A 14,095-nucleotide genomic window follows, 5' to 3' on the forward strand; every position below is an offset into this window, starting at 1 on the left:
AACTTGTTGCAGATTTCAGGGTCTGGATGATGAAATAAGAAGTTATTTAAACAATATTTTTTGTACTGATTTGGAGAACAGACCTCAGATAGTGTGTCACACTGTGTTATAATGTGACTGGACAGCTTTTGTCTGCAGGGCAAGCTATTTGGAACAAGAATCATTGCAGTACATTAGCACAGGCCAGTGCCGATCCCAGACACACCCAGTGTTACATGCTCAGCTGCTTGTGAATCTCAGTAACAAACCCTCCCACTGTATGAGGCTTACGGGAAGTGCTGGAACTTAACAGGGAGATCTGAGAATCACAACAACATCAGCAGCAGCAGCAGAAAAGGTAGGAAACTCTTATAGCAGCAAATAGACTGCACAGATCAGTACAGGGGGCAGAATCAGCAGGTTATAAACCTTCATATAACTGCTGTGTACTTAATAGCAAAACCAGACATCTGCAGAGAGGGAGGTGATCAGCATGCAGTGTCCGGTGACGAATCAAATACAAAGTGTATTGGGGAAACAGGTGTTATGGTTTATATTCTGCTACATGTAACTTCTGGTCATTGTCAGCAGAATACATATGTGCAGGGAGCTACAGTGTGTGTCTGCATTCTATTAGCTACTGCCCACTGCTCCAAACATTTCAGTGTGGGAGGGGGGTAAAGTGACTTCTATCCTGGGTACAGAATTCCATCTCTACGGCTGCTGTGCAGACGTTACTAAACACCCAGTGATTATTCTCTTTTTATTTGTGCCCAGTAGGAAAACCTAAAGTGTCGTCTTTCTAATCAGCAACTAACATCTGAGAGCCAGCTTGATACAAAATGTAATAAAACAGGCATTGAATTCTAAAGTTGCATCACTTTATCCAACAGGTAGGCGACGGAGTCTATAGGCTGAAGCCTGCTTTGCCTCATCACAGTTATGACCTAGCACTTAGTTGTTATAAACAAGATATTGGGGCATATTTATCAAGCTCTGTAAGACCGCTATTCCATAACTTGTCCGCCTGCTCTGAGGCCGTGGACAGAAATCAACCCGATCGAATACAATTGGGTTGATTGACACCCCCTGCTAGCGGCCGCGAATCTGCAGGAAGCGGCATTGCACCAGCAGTTCACAAGAACTGCTGGTGAAATAATAAATGCCGTCAGCATACACTGTCGGCATTTATCGATGTGCGGCGGACATTATACGCTACTTTATATAATTTCCGCTTGGACATTGATAAATATGCCCCATTGTGTATGATTTATTGCTGCAATACACTGCTATATAATTTCCTTTTTGTCAGTCAAGGAAGGGGTTAACTGATACAGGTTGCAAAGTCTACTAAGCTAAGTAAATCTGGTACCAGGCTGTGTTTTTGCCTTAAGCAATTACAGAAATCTTTTCTTCAGCAAAGAAAACGTAGAAGAATGAATTATTTTGTAAAATAAATAAAGAAAAAGGTAATGAAAGTGATGTAAAGGTGATAATAAGAGGAAAGAAAATGGAAGCTTTTAGGTAACTCTGGTACTTTCATCCGGTTATCTTAAAGAGAAAGTCAGATAGGGCATGTCATTTTTAATCAACTTTGCAATTTACTTTTATCACCAATTTTGCTTTGTTCTCTTAGTATTCTTAGTTGAAAGCTAAACCTAGGTAGACTCATATGCTAATTTCTTAGACCTTGAAGGTCGCCTCTAATCTCAATGCATTTTGACAGTTTTTTTTACCACTAGAGGGCATTAGTTCACGTGTGTCATATAGATAACATTAATCACACGCACGTGAAGTTACCTAGGAGTCAGCAATGATTGGCTAAAATGCAAGTCTGTCAAAAGAACTGAAATAAGGGGACAGTCTGCAGAGGCTTAGATACAAGGTAATTACAGAGGTAAAAAGTGTATTAATGTAACTGTGTTGGTTATGCAAAACTTGGGAATGGGTAATAAAGGGATTATCTATCTTTTTAAACAACAATAATTCTGGTATTGACTGTCCCTTTAATGCCCTGAAAGGTTTTTCCCCTTTGTTAGCCATTAAAGGCCGCAAAGGGATTCAACACACAGTAGAAGTGGCGTTTGGGACCTGCAGAGCACTGCTGCTTCCCGTGAGCAGCGCTGCCTACACATCTGAGCCATGTGACTAGAGCTGCTAATGAGATCAGTGGATCACTGCTGCTCCTGAGCACCCCTTCTACTGTGTGTTTAACCCCCTTTGGTAGTACAGAGTTGCATTAGAGCATGTCATTGTTTGATTATTATGGCCCTTTAAAGGTAACAGCTGATTTTGTTGCAAAATGATTTATGTTTTCTTCTAATCCACTGGCTAATAGGTCCTACCCTCTGTACATAAAGAATGCATAAAAAGACATGACCTGGCTAATAAAAAGACATGACCTGGCTAATGTTATTACTGAGCTGCACAAATTAGACCTTACTGTCCCTATATTAAGTAAGCACACATAGCGCCAGTCTAGGGTCTCGTGCGCACATTTAGGGGTAGTGGTGATTGCTGCAGTGTGTCAGTAGTTTTCCTATGGGTACGTCATCTTAAAATGACTAACGTTTTGTAATATAGCTGTATTTTTATGGCTCCGTACCGCTTACATTCCTGCGCTCCACGGCCCTTAGTGTTTGTTTAACCTATTAAGTTACAAGCTAGAAGGTGTTTACTGAAATAAGGTTTGTTACAAATACATTGCTTAATTTAAAAAAAAAAATCCCTGAGCATTTTCTCTTGCACCCCTCGAGCCAGCCCTGTACCCCAGTTAGCAACACACAGGAAATAATAATCATAATTGCTCTAGTGCGAACAAAGTAGTTTGCATTAGCACAATGTCCAGCAAATGCACTAAGCATTAAAGGGATACAAATTACAAAATTGTTATGTGCATGGGTGCATTTCACTTTAAATTAGAAGCATTTTTGCAATATACTTCTAGTTAAAGTAATTACTGTTTTTTCCCCCCCAGATCCCCAAGACTTATACCGTTGGAAAGGTTAGGCGATTTCCTATACTTTGTATTGATAATTTTAAATAAAGTTGCGCGGTGATGCCGTCATGTCACCGCACGTAACGGGAAGCCCCGGCGATGCCTGTCACTATACATGCCCGATCGCTGGGGTGGGAGTCGGTGGGAGCCCCCAGATTGCTCAAAAGGTGGTTGAGTGCTAGCGATGGCTCTGAGCAATCGTTGGCACTCAAGGGATATTAAACCCAATTTTTTTTCATGATTCGAATAGAGAATGCAATTTTAAGCAACTTTCTAATTTACTCCTATTATACATTTTTCTTCGTTCTCTTGGTATTTTTATTTGAAGAAGCAGGAATGTAAGCTTAGGAGCCGATGTTCTGTAAAATGTTTGGACCGCGTTACGCTTTCCAACCTACGTAACGCGTACGGTCACACCTACATCAAAATCTCTAATATGCATGCGCTAACTGACAGCTACAATAACGTAGGAAGCATTGCTATGACAACGGGCATGTATTAGGGTTTCAACATGATGAAAGGGAATCTTTTTAACTATTTATGTTATGCCTGTTTTTATTTAAATACGTACACTCCTTTAATTAAAAAAGTCTGTATAAAAGAAGTGAAAATACAAAATAAATGAACATAACGTACAGAGATAATTTCAGACGCAATCACATTATTTTTTTCGTCTCGTGAAAATTGAATTTGTGATTAGCTATACTTTATGTATATGCGAAACTAAAGACCTCAGCACTGCTACAAAAGCTTTCTTTGCATACTTGTAGGAAGCATTTTTTTGGGCACTGGTATTTTGCTGTCCCCAGCTGGTGCTAAAATTGCAGACATACCGGTGTTGTTTAATACTGCATCTGTCAGTGAGAGCATGCGTATTAGAGATTTTGATGTAGGCGTGGCCATACATGTTACGTAGGTCGGAAAGCGTAACAAGGTAGGAAAATATTACAGAACACCGGTCCAGAGTGCTGAACCAGTAATGGGCTGGCTCCTAAGCTTACATTCCTGCTTCTTCAAATAAAGATACCAGGAGAACGAAGAAAAAATTATAATAGGAGTAAATTAGAAAGTTGCTTAAAATTGCTGCTCTATATGAAACATGAAAGACAAAATGTGGGTTTCATATCCCTTAAATTAGAGGAGAATACGACTATATTGGTAGAAAATTCTAAATGTAGGACCATAAAATGTGTTGAGCTCTGTGCTATTGTCAGGTTTGTATGATTGGTCATTAGCAAATGACAAAGTAACTGACTGTAGGAAATACTGATCTCTGAATTATACAGCGTGAACAGAATTGTTTAAAACAGGAAATCCATGCCAGGCTGGGAAGAGATAATCCTCCCAACTGTCTCACTGATATCTCTGGGCTTCCTGATGCAGTTGCAAGCAAATCATGATAAAAAATAAATAGAATGGCATTGTGTGAATTGGTAACCTGCCATATACCCAGCCATTGTCATCTGATCTCTGTGACTCATGCTGTGAAACCACAAGAAGTGGAACTAGGAAAGAAATATATCTAAGTTAAAGCACCAAAGTACAGTTAAATACCCTTAATGTGAAGGTAAAGTTAATCTGTCTGCCACAAAAAAAATCAATATATCACTCAAAAATAATAGCATGTTCATTCATCAATTCTTATATTTTTGAATTTTACCTTTATCTATTATAATATGCTCCGATTTTGCTTTGAATAAAACAACCCGGTTTTTTGTTTTTTTTCTAAACAACGATCACGTTGTTTAGACAGCCAATTGATTTTTTGGCCGTTAGGCGGCCGTCAATTGACGTCAGAAGGGGATGCTTAATTGTGCGCATGCGCGACTATTTTTACTTCCTCCTTGAAAAGCGAGCGCGCCCTCGTGTAGCGCATGCGCATTAAGCGGTTCATTTGTTTGCCAAGTCTCAACCGCATCGGATCGCATATTGCAACAAGTTTGTTACATTTCAATTGCTGCATCTATTCCTATAAGCTGTTTGAGCCATATTCACACACCTATACTGTCGCTTTACAAATATAGGGCGCAATCCGATATGCAGCGTCGTCGTCCCCTCTGCCCGCAGTTTCAGCTCGCAACTCGAGCTAACCCATATACGGCGCCGTCAGATGCTAAAGTGCCGTAAGTCTGATAAACCAGCGATGTCCAGAAATCTGCGTAAGTACAAATTTCTGGAGTTGCCAGTGACTTACGGCACTTTAGAAACTGCCGGCGCCTACAAAACCTGACTAAACTATGAAATCACCCGCACTGTCTAACACGCCTCCTAAACATAGCCCGACACGTCTAACCCTCTATCCACTATTCCCCCTCACTATCCTAACAATAAAAAAAGTTATTAACCCCTAAACCTGCTCCCGGACCCCACCGCCACCTAATAAAGTTATTAACCCCTAAACCGCCGCTCCCGGACCCTGCCGCCAGCTATATTAAATCTATAACCCCCTAATGTGAGCCCCTACCCCGCCGCCATCTATCTTACCTACCCCCTAAAGTGAGCCCCTACCCCGCCGCCATCTATTTTAAAATTATTAACCCATAATTTAATCCCCCTACCCCGCCGCCAGCTATATTAAATTATTTAACCCCTAAAATACTAAACTATCCCTACCACTAATCCTAGTCTAACCCTACAAATAGCCCTGAAAAGGGCTTTTTGCGTGGCATTACCCCAAAGTAAACTGCTCTTTTGCCAGCCCTTAAAAGGGCTTTTGGCGGGGCTTTGTCACAAAGTAATCAGCTCTTTTGCCTACAATCTAAATCCCCCTACACCGCTGCCACCTATAATAAATGTATTAACCCCTAATCTAATCCCCCTACACCGCCGCCACCTATATTAAACACATTAACCCCTAATCTAATCCCCCTACACCGCCGCCAGTTATATTAACTATATTAAACCTAATTATATTAGGGTTAATATAGTTAATATAGTTAATATATTATATATATTAACTATATTAACCCTAATTATATTAGGGTTAATATAGTTAATATCGTTATTATATTATATATATAAGTATAATAACCCTATCTAACTCTAACATCCCTAACTAAACTCTTATTAAAATAAATCTAATATTAATATTATTAATGAAAATATTCCTATTTAAATCTAAATACTTAACTATAAAATAAACCCTAAGGTAGCTACAATGTAATTAATAATTACATTGTAGCTATTTTAGGGTTTATATTTATTTTACAGGTAACTTGGTATTTATTTTAACTAGGTACAATAGCTATTAAATAGTTAATAACTATTTAATAGCTACCTAGTTAAAATAATTACCAATTTACCTGTAAAATAAATCCTAACCTAAGTTACAAATACACCTACACTATCAATAAATTAAATAAACTACAAATATCTAAACTAAAATACAATTAAATAATCTAAACTAAATTACAAAAACAAACACTAAATTACAAAAAATAAAAAAAGATTACAAGATTTTTAAGCTAATTACACCTATTCTAAGCCCCCTAATAAAATAATAAAGCCCCCCAAAATAAAAAAAATTCCCTACCCTATTCTAAATTAAAAAAGTTAGCTCTTTTACCTTACCAGCCCTTAAAAGGGCCTTTTGCGGGGCATGCCCCAAAGAAAACTGCTCTTTTGCCTAAAAAAAACACACAATACCACCCCCCAACATTACGACCCACCACCCACATACCCCTAATCTAACTCAAACCCCCCTTAAATAAACCTAACACTACCCCCTGAAGATCTCCCTACCTTGTATTCACCCAGCCGGGCAGAACTCTTCATCCGATCCGGGCAATGTCTTCAATCAAGCTGCAGAGAGTCTTCTTCCATCCGGCGATGTCTTCAAGCAAGCGGCAGAGAGTCTTCTTCCATCCGGTGATGTCTTCAAGCAAAGCGGCATCTTCAATCTTCTTTCTTCGCTCCTCCGCCGCGGAGCATCCATCCGGCACGATGACTTCCCGACGAATGAGGTTCCTTTAAATGACGTCATCCAAGATGGCGTCCGTCGAATTCCGATTGGCTGATAGGATTCTATCAGCCAATGGGAATTAAGGTAGAAAAATCTGATTGGCTGATTGAATCAGCCAATCAGATTCAAGTTCAATCCGATTGGCTAAACCAGTGTTTTTCAACCAGTGTGCCGTGGCACACTAGTGTGCCGTGAGAGATCCTCAGGTGTGCCACGGTAGCCTGACAACAGTGTGACATATTTTTTAAACTTTGCTTGTTTTTGACTCCCAGTGCAGGGGTAGTTTGTAGGAGGCATGGCATAACAGCACAATACATCGGATTGAACTTGAATCTGATTGGCTGATTCAATCAGCCAATCAGATTTTTCTACCTTAATTATTTAATAGCTATTGTACCTAGTTAAAATAAATACGAAGTTACCTGTAAAATAAATATAAACCCTAAAATAGCTACAATGTAATTATTAATTGCATTGTAGCTATCTTAGGGTTTATTTTATAGGTAAGTATTTAGATTTAAATAGGAATATTTTCATTAATAATATTAATATTAGATTTATTTTAATAAGAGTTTAGTTAGGGATGTTAGAGTTAGATAGGGTTATTATACTTAATATATATATAATATAACGATATTAACTATATTAACCCTAATATAATTAGGGTTAATATAGTTAATATATATAATATAATAATTATATTAACTATATTAACCCTAATATAATTAGGGTTAATATAGTTAATATAGCTGGCGGCAGTGTAGGGGGATTAGATTAGGGGTTAATGTGTTTAATATAGGTGGCGGCGGTGTAGGGGGATTAGATTAGGGGTTAATACATTTATTATAGGTGGCAGCGGTGTAGGGGGATTTATATTGTAGGCAAAAGAGCAGTTTACTTTGTGACAAAACACCCGCCAAAAGCCCTTTTAAGGGCTGGCAAAAGAGCAGTTTACTTTGGGGTAATGCCACGCAAAAAGCCCTTTTCAGGGCTATTTGTAGGGTTAGACTTAGGTTTAGTGGTAGGGATAGTTTAGTATTTTAGGGGTTAAATAATTTAATATAGCTGGCGGTGGGGTAGGGGGATTAAATCAGGGGTAATAATTTTAAAATATATGGCGGCGGGGTAGGAGCTCACTTTAGGGGGTAGGTAAGGTAGATGGCGGCGGGGTAGGAGCTCACTTTAGGGGGTAGGTAAGGTAGATGGCGGCGGAGTAGGCGCTCACTTTAGGGGGTAGGCAAGGTAGATGGCGGCGGGGTAGGAGCTCACTTTAGGGGGTAGGTAAGGTAGATGGCGGCGGGGTAGGAGCTCACTTTAGGGGGTAGGTAAGGTAGATGGCGGCGGAGTAGGAGCTCACTTTAGGGGGTAGGTAAGGTAGATGGCGGCGGGGTAGGAGCTCACTTTAGGGGGTAGGTAAGGTAGATGGCGGCGGGGTAGGAGCTCACTTTAGGGGGTAGGTAAGTTAGATGGCGGCGGTGTAAGGGGCTCACTTTAGGGGGTAGTTTAATATAGTTGGTGACGGTGTAGAGGGATCACATTAGGGGGTAGTTAATGTAGGTGGCGGCGGTGTCCGGGAGCGGCGGTTTAGGGGTTAATAACTTTATTAGGGATTGCGGCGGGGGATAGCGGTTGACAGGTAGATAGACATTACGCATGCGTTAGGTGTTAGGTTTTTTTTGCAAGTAGTTTAGGGAGTTACGGGGCTCCAATAGACAGCGTAAGGCTTACTACGGCTGCTTTTTGTGGCGAGGTGAAAATGGAGTAAGATTTCTCCATTTTCGCCACATAAGTCCTTACGCTGTATATTGGATACCAAACTGCGCTAGTTTGGTATACCTGCCTATGGCCCAAAAACTACGGGCGACGGCAGAAATATACGAGCGTAACTTCTAAGTTACGCCGTATATAGGATACCAAACCAGCGCAAAATTCAGCGTCGCCGGCATTTGCGGGCGACGCTGCATATAGGATCGGGCCCATAGTATTGAATGAGTCTCGCAACTCATTCAATACTATGTTGCAGATTTTGGACGCATGCACTGAGGAGTTCTATGACTGCGATTAACACATGCGCAATAGCGAGAGATAATTTTTGGACGCATGCGCGGTAATTAGAGGCTCGATGTGCACGAGCGTAGTTCAAACGTATAGAGCGGGTGTGACCGCTCTATACATCAATGTATAGCAAACACGGAAATGCTGGATGGGAGGAGTTAGGATTGCAATAATTAGAAAAATCAAGGTAGGTAAATAGGTCAAATATAAGATTATTGAAAAAATAAACATAGCGACTACGTTGGAAAAGGAAAATATGCATACAAAGAGAGAAGCACTCTACCAGGAACGAACAACAGCTCAGTGGCTTGTTCTATAGCGATTTACCACCCGGAAGCAGCCTCTTTTAGACCAGTGTGCTTTTCACAGAAGAAAACTTTCCTGAAGTATATCAGTCTGATCCCGCCAAGTAAGGTCAGTCCAGCCCCGAAATACCAGGCAATTCTCCTCTGAACAAGGAACATGACAACCCCAGACGATCGTTTCGGCCTCCTATGGGCCTCGTCAGTGAGGTGCAGCCACATTCCTCTAAGCACACTGGGCAAGGAGTCCACGTCTGGTTTCCCCCATCACCCATAGGGAGACTTCCCCAGGGTCATAATAATTTGCATACAAAGAGAGAAGCGCTCTACCAGGAACGACATTTCAATTTGTATGTGAAAAACTTTACCTTCACTTTAATGTTTAATATCCTCTTTTAAAATATAACATTTTATTAGCTTTCCCCTTTTGTATAATTTTGTATTTAAATTATAGTTGCCAACGGTCTAGTTTTTTCCTGGGACAATCTCATTTTATTTAGCTTCCTGCAGTACTCCCAACACAGAGATGTATGCATCTTTCAATTTTATTCTATTTAACTGAAGGTTAGCAGTGTGTAGTCAGGTGTCAGATAAGGGAAGCCATGAGATGTGCTATATTATACCAGGGAGGGTAGACTCTGTATTAGTGCTCATCTGTTACACTGAAGGTTAGAAGTGTGTAGTCAGGTGTCTCTCTGGTATATTTATTTTATCAGATCCGTGCTTATAGCGCTAAATGTTTCTTTCAGCATATGATATTTCTTGTTTTTCTTTGAGGGGAATCACTGAGTTTAGCAATATCTTTATATTCTTTAGCGCTTCTTCTTTTTCTCTTTTCTACACTTTTCTTTTATTGGATCAAGATGTGTATAAAAGGTAGCAAGTTTGTATGTTTAGTATCAGCCTGATGAAACCGTTTTGTAACTGAGAAACGCGTTGCTGGATACTTTGTGTTTTACATTAAACACTTGTTTTTAACGCTACCTAGATACCTCTTGAGTCTTTTTGAAGCAGTTTGCCAAGCATTTGACTACTAGTCTTTGGAGTTGCTGTAGCTGCTGGATTTGAATATGGTTGCTGATCATTGGAAAGCCTTAGTCCTGAGATGGGAGGTGCTTGTATAGGGCTTCACTGAATGTGAGTGCAAACAGTTTATTTAAAAAAAAACAGGTGCCCTTGCACAGCCCCACAATAAAATAAACAATAGCAGCACTCTTCTTCTTATAGGGATATAAACAGTCTGTTTCATTGTCGTAATAAAAGAAGCACTAAACAGTCTGTTATACTTAAAGGGCCATGATACCCAATGTTTAAACACTTGAAAGTGATGCAGCATAGCTGTAAAACGTTGTCTAGAAAATATCACCTAAACACCTCTATGTAAAAAAGGAAGATATTTACCTCCAAAATGTCCTAAGTATTCACACCCCATTATAAAGGACTTTAAGCAGCCAGTTAGTATGCCTGTCCCGGGACCGGCAAGGGAGCGAGCGTCGTGCACACTCATCTAATTTACCTATTCAGTTTAAGGAAGTTTACTATGAAATCGCATGAGAGTTAAGTGAAATCTCATGATATCACAGTAAAACAGTTCATGATCTCAGCACTGCTCATGCTGATTGGCTGCTGTTCATTTCTTCATTTTGTTTTTTATTTATTTTTTTATTTGTTTTTTACCTGCAGCTGGACAGTAACTGAAAGATAACTTTTACACAGCAATTACTCTGGTGAGCTGAGGAATTTGTGAGGTAAAATATCTTCCTTTTTTACATAGAGATGTTCAGGTGATATTTTCCTGTCAGCTTTTTACAGTTATGCTGCATCACTTTCAACTTAGATTTGGCATATGAGTATTATGCCCCTTTAATAAAACCATTGCAATATGTATTATTCATTATTTGAAAAGGATTTTACTTTTTCTTTCTTTTTTTTTCTTTTACTTCATTAGTGCAGTGTCCGTTACTTCCTGTCACAGCCCTACAAGGAGGCTGTGATCTCTACATCTGACCTGGTTTGATGTCATAAATCTTCTAAAGTAACTTGAGCTAGTTTACCATTGAGATAATGCTAGAGAGACAGTAAGTATCTGGTTGGATCATGCTCAGAAGTGGCAGAATGCAACTTAAGTTCAACAAATATCTCCTCTCTTATCTCCCTGAGTGCTCACTTTTCAATCTGTTTCTTTTCAAGTTTACTTTGATTTAACAAATGTATTTTTACTAAAGGAGCATTTTAAGCTTTTTAATTCATCACACACAAGTGTACAGAGGCAATGTTTCGTCAACAAACCTTTGTCATGCCACATACAGTGATTAAAACACACAGGTATTTAAAGCACTAAGCTCCACCAAATTAACCTATTACAACAATTGTTTTTAAAACAGGGAGCATTGATTTGTAATACAAATCATAAATAAAATATTTAGAGAGCATAGGAATAAGAAGGCAAAATGCTACAGAAACATAGAACATAGAAACATAGATGTAGACGGCAGAAAAAAACCATAGGAACCACAAGTCTGCCCAATATTTCCTAAAAGTATAAACTTATCTAGTTCATAAGATAGACTTATGTTTATCACAGGCATTAAGTAGTATGTAGTATAGCCTTATGTTTATCTCAGGCATTAGTTAGTATGTAGGATAGACTTATGCTTATATCAGTCATTAGGTAGTACATAGGACAGCCTTATGCTTATCTCAGACATTAGTTAGTACGTAGGATAGACTTATGTTTATTCCAGGCATTAGTTAGTATGTAGGATATCCTTATGCTTATCTCAGACATTAGTTAGTATGTAGGATAGACTTATGCTTATATCAGGCATTAGTTAGTATGTAGGATACCCTTATGCTTATCTCAGATATTAGTTAGTATTTAGGATAGCCTTATGCTATTACTAAAGGAGCACTTTAAGCTTTTTAATTCATCACACACAAGTGTACAGAGCCTTATGCTTATCTCAGACAATAGTATGTAGGATAGCCTTATGCCTATCTCAGGCATTAGTTAGTATGTAGGATAGCCTTATGCTTATCCCAGGCATTAGTTAGTATGTAGGATCTATCTCTCTATTTATCTATTGGGTACTTATAGAGCGCATACTAATCACCCATGAGGGTCTCAAGGCGCTAAGGGAAAGTATATAAGAGGAAAGGGGGGGATGGGCGTTCAGTCGAAGAGCCAGGTTTTGAGGTCCTTTCTAAACTTTATAAGGGAGGTGGATTGTCTGAGGTGCAGCGGGAGGGTGTTCCATGTCTTTGCTGCTATGTGGGAGAAGGATCTTCCGCCCGCTGTGGCTTTGCTGATGCGGGGGATGACTGCGAGTGCTTGGTCGGCTGATCGTAGTTGTCTGGCGGGGGTGTAGAAATTTACGCGGTGGTTTATGTATTTGGGTCCGATGTTGTGTAGGGCCTTGAACACGTGGGTAAGGAGCTTGAAGGTTCCTTAGGTGTTCGGTGAAGTGGCATTGGAGAGGCATGTCGAGGATGAGTCTGGCTGAGGCGTTCTGGATACGTTGGAGTCTCTTTTGGAGTTTGATTGTGGAGCCGGCGTAGAGTGCGTTGCCGTAGTCCAACCGGCTGCTGACAAGGGTGTGGGGGACTGTTTTCCTGGTTTTGTTAGGGATCCACTTGAAGATTTTTCGTAGCAGGTGGAGGATGTGGAAGCATGTTGAGGTGATGGTAATGATTTGTCGGTTCATGGAGAGTGATGAGCCCAGGATGAAGCCTAGATTTCGTGTGTGGTCGGTTGAGGTTGGAGGGTGACCGAGGGATGTGGGCCACCAGGAGTCATCCCATGCGTATTTATTGTGTCCGAGCAGGAGCCGGTTGTCATTCATCCAGGCGGCGACTGCTGTCAGGCCTTTGTGGACGTTCTTATTGGCGGTGGTGGGATCTCGGGTGAGTGAGATGATTAACTGGGTGTCGTCGGCATTGGAGTCGATTTTGAGGTTGTAGCGTCGGACGATGGCTGCGAGAGGGACCATGTAGATGTTGAAGAGGGTGGGGCTCAACAAAGAGCCTTGTAGTACACCACAGTTGACTGGTGTGGGTTTGGAGGAGAAGGGAGGGAGTCTGACTTTCTGGGTCCTGCCCGTGAGGAAGGAGGTGATCCATTCCAGGGCTTTGCTGCGTATGCCGGCGTCGTGTAGGCGGGTGCGGAGGGTGTTGTGGTCGACAGTGTCAAAGGCTGCTTAGAGGTCTAGGAAGATGAGGGTGGCAGTTTCTCCTTGGTCGAGCATGGCGCGGATGTCATCTGTGGCGGCAAGAAGGGCGGTCTCAGGTCTGTTGAGGGTTTCTTCAGTAGGGGTTTCAGTTCTACGTGCTTCCAGACATCCGGGAAGGTGCCGGTTTTGATGGAGCAGTTGATGGTGCGGCAGAGTTCAGGGGCGATGGTGTTGCTTGCTTTGTTGAATATGTGATGAGGGCATGGGTCTGAGGGTGCGCCAGAGTGGATGGATTTCATGATTCTGAGGGTGTCCTCTGTAGTGAGGGGGCTCCAGATAGTCCGTGTGTGGTGCGGGGGGCAAATTTGGGAGGGGTGTCGTTGGGTGTAGGGGAGTGGGTGGTGGAGATTGAGTTATGAGGTGTGAAACTGTCATAGATGTTGAGGATCTTGCGGTGGAAGTGAGCAGCGAGGGTATTGCAGAGGTCTTGGGAGGGTGGGATGTTGGTGGTGTCGCTGTTGGGTTTAGAGAATTCCTTGATGACTGAGAACAACTCCTTGCTGTTGTGTGCGTTAGAGTTGATTCTGTCTTGGATGGCTGTTTTTTTGGCGGTTTTTATGAGATGGTGGTG

General features: G+C 41.0%; 1 protein-coding gene across 2 annotated transcripts in view; it reads left to right on the forward strand.

Moving 5' to 3' along the window:
- The first annotated feature begins 310 nt into the window (after positions 1–310).
- Positions 311–14,095, forward strand: part of LOC128648386 (von Willebrand factor A domain-containing protein 5A) — a 201,716-nt gene continuing 187,931 nt past the window's right edge. The window contains exon 1 of one of the 2 annotated variants that reach the window (XM_053700994.1): positions 311–337. The gene's annotated coding sequence lies outside the window, so the exon portion shown is untranslated. Of the gene's footprint in view, positions 338–754; positions 873–14,095 lie in introns of those variants that run through there. The other variant, XM_053700993.1, reaches the window with a different exon arrangement.

The sequence above is a fragment of the Bombina bombina genome, chromosome 2, assembly GCF_027579735.1.
Source record: "Bombina bombina isolate aBomBom1 chromosome 2, aBomBom1.pri, whole genome shotgun sequence".
Classification (NCBI taxonomy): Eukaryota; Metazoa; Chordata; class Amphibia; order Anura; family Bombinatoridae; genus Bombina; species Bombina bombina.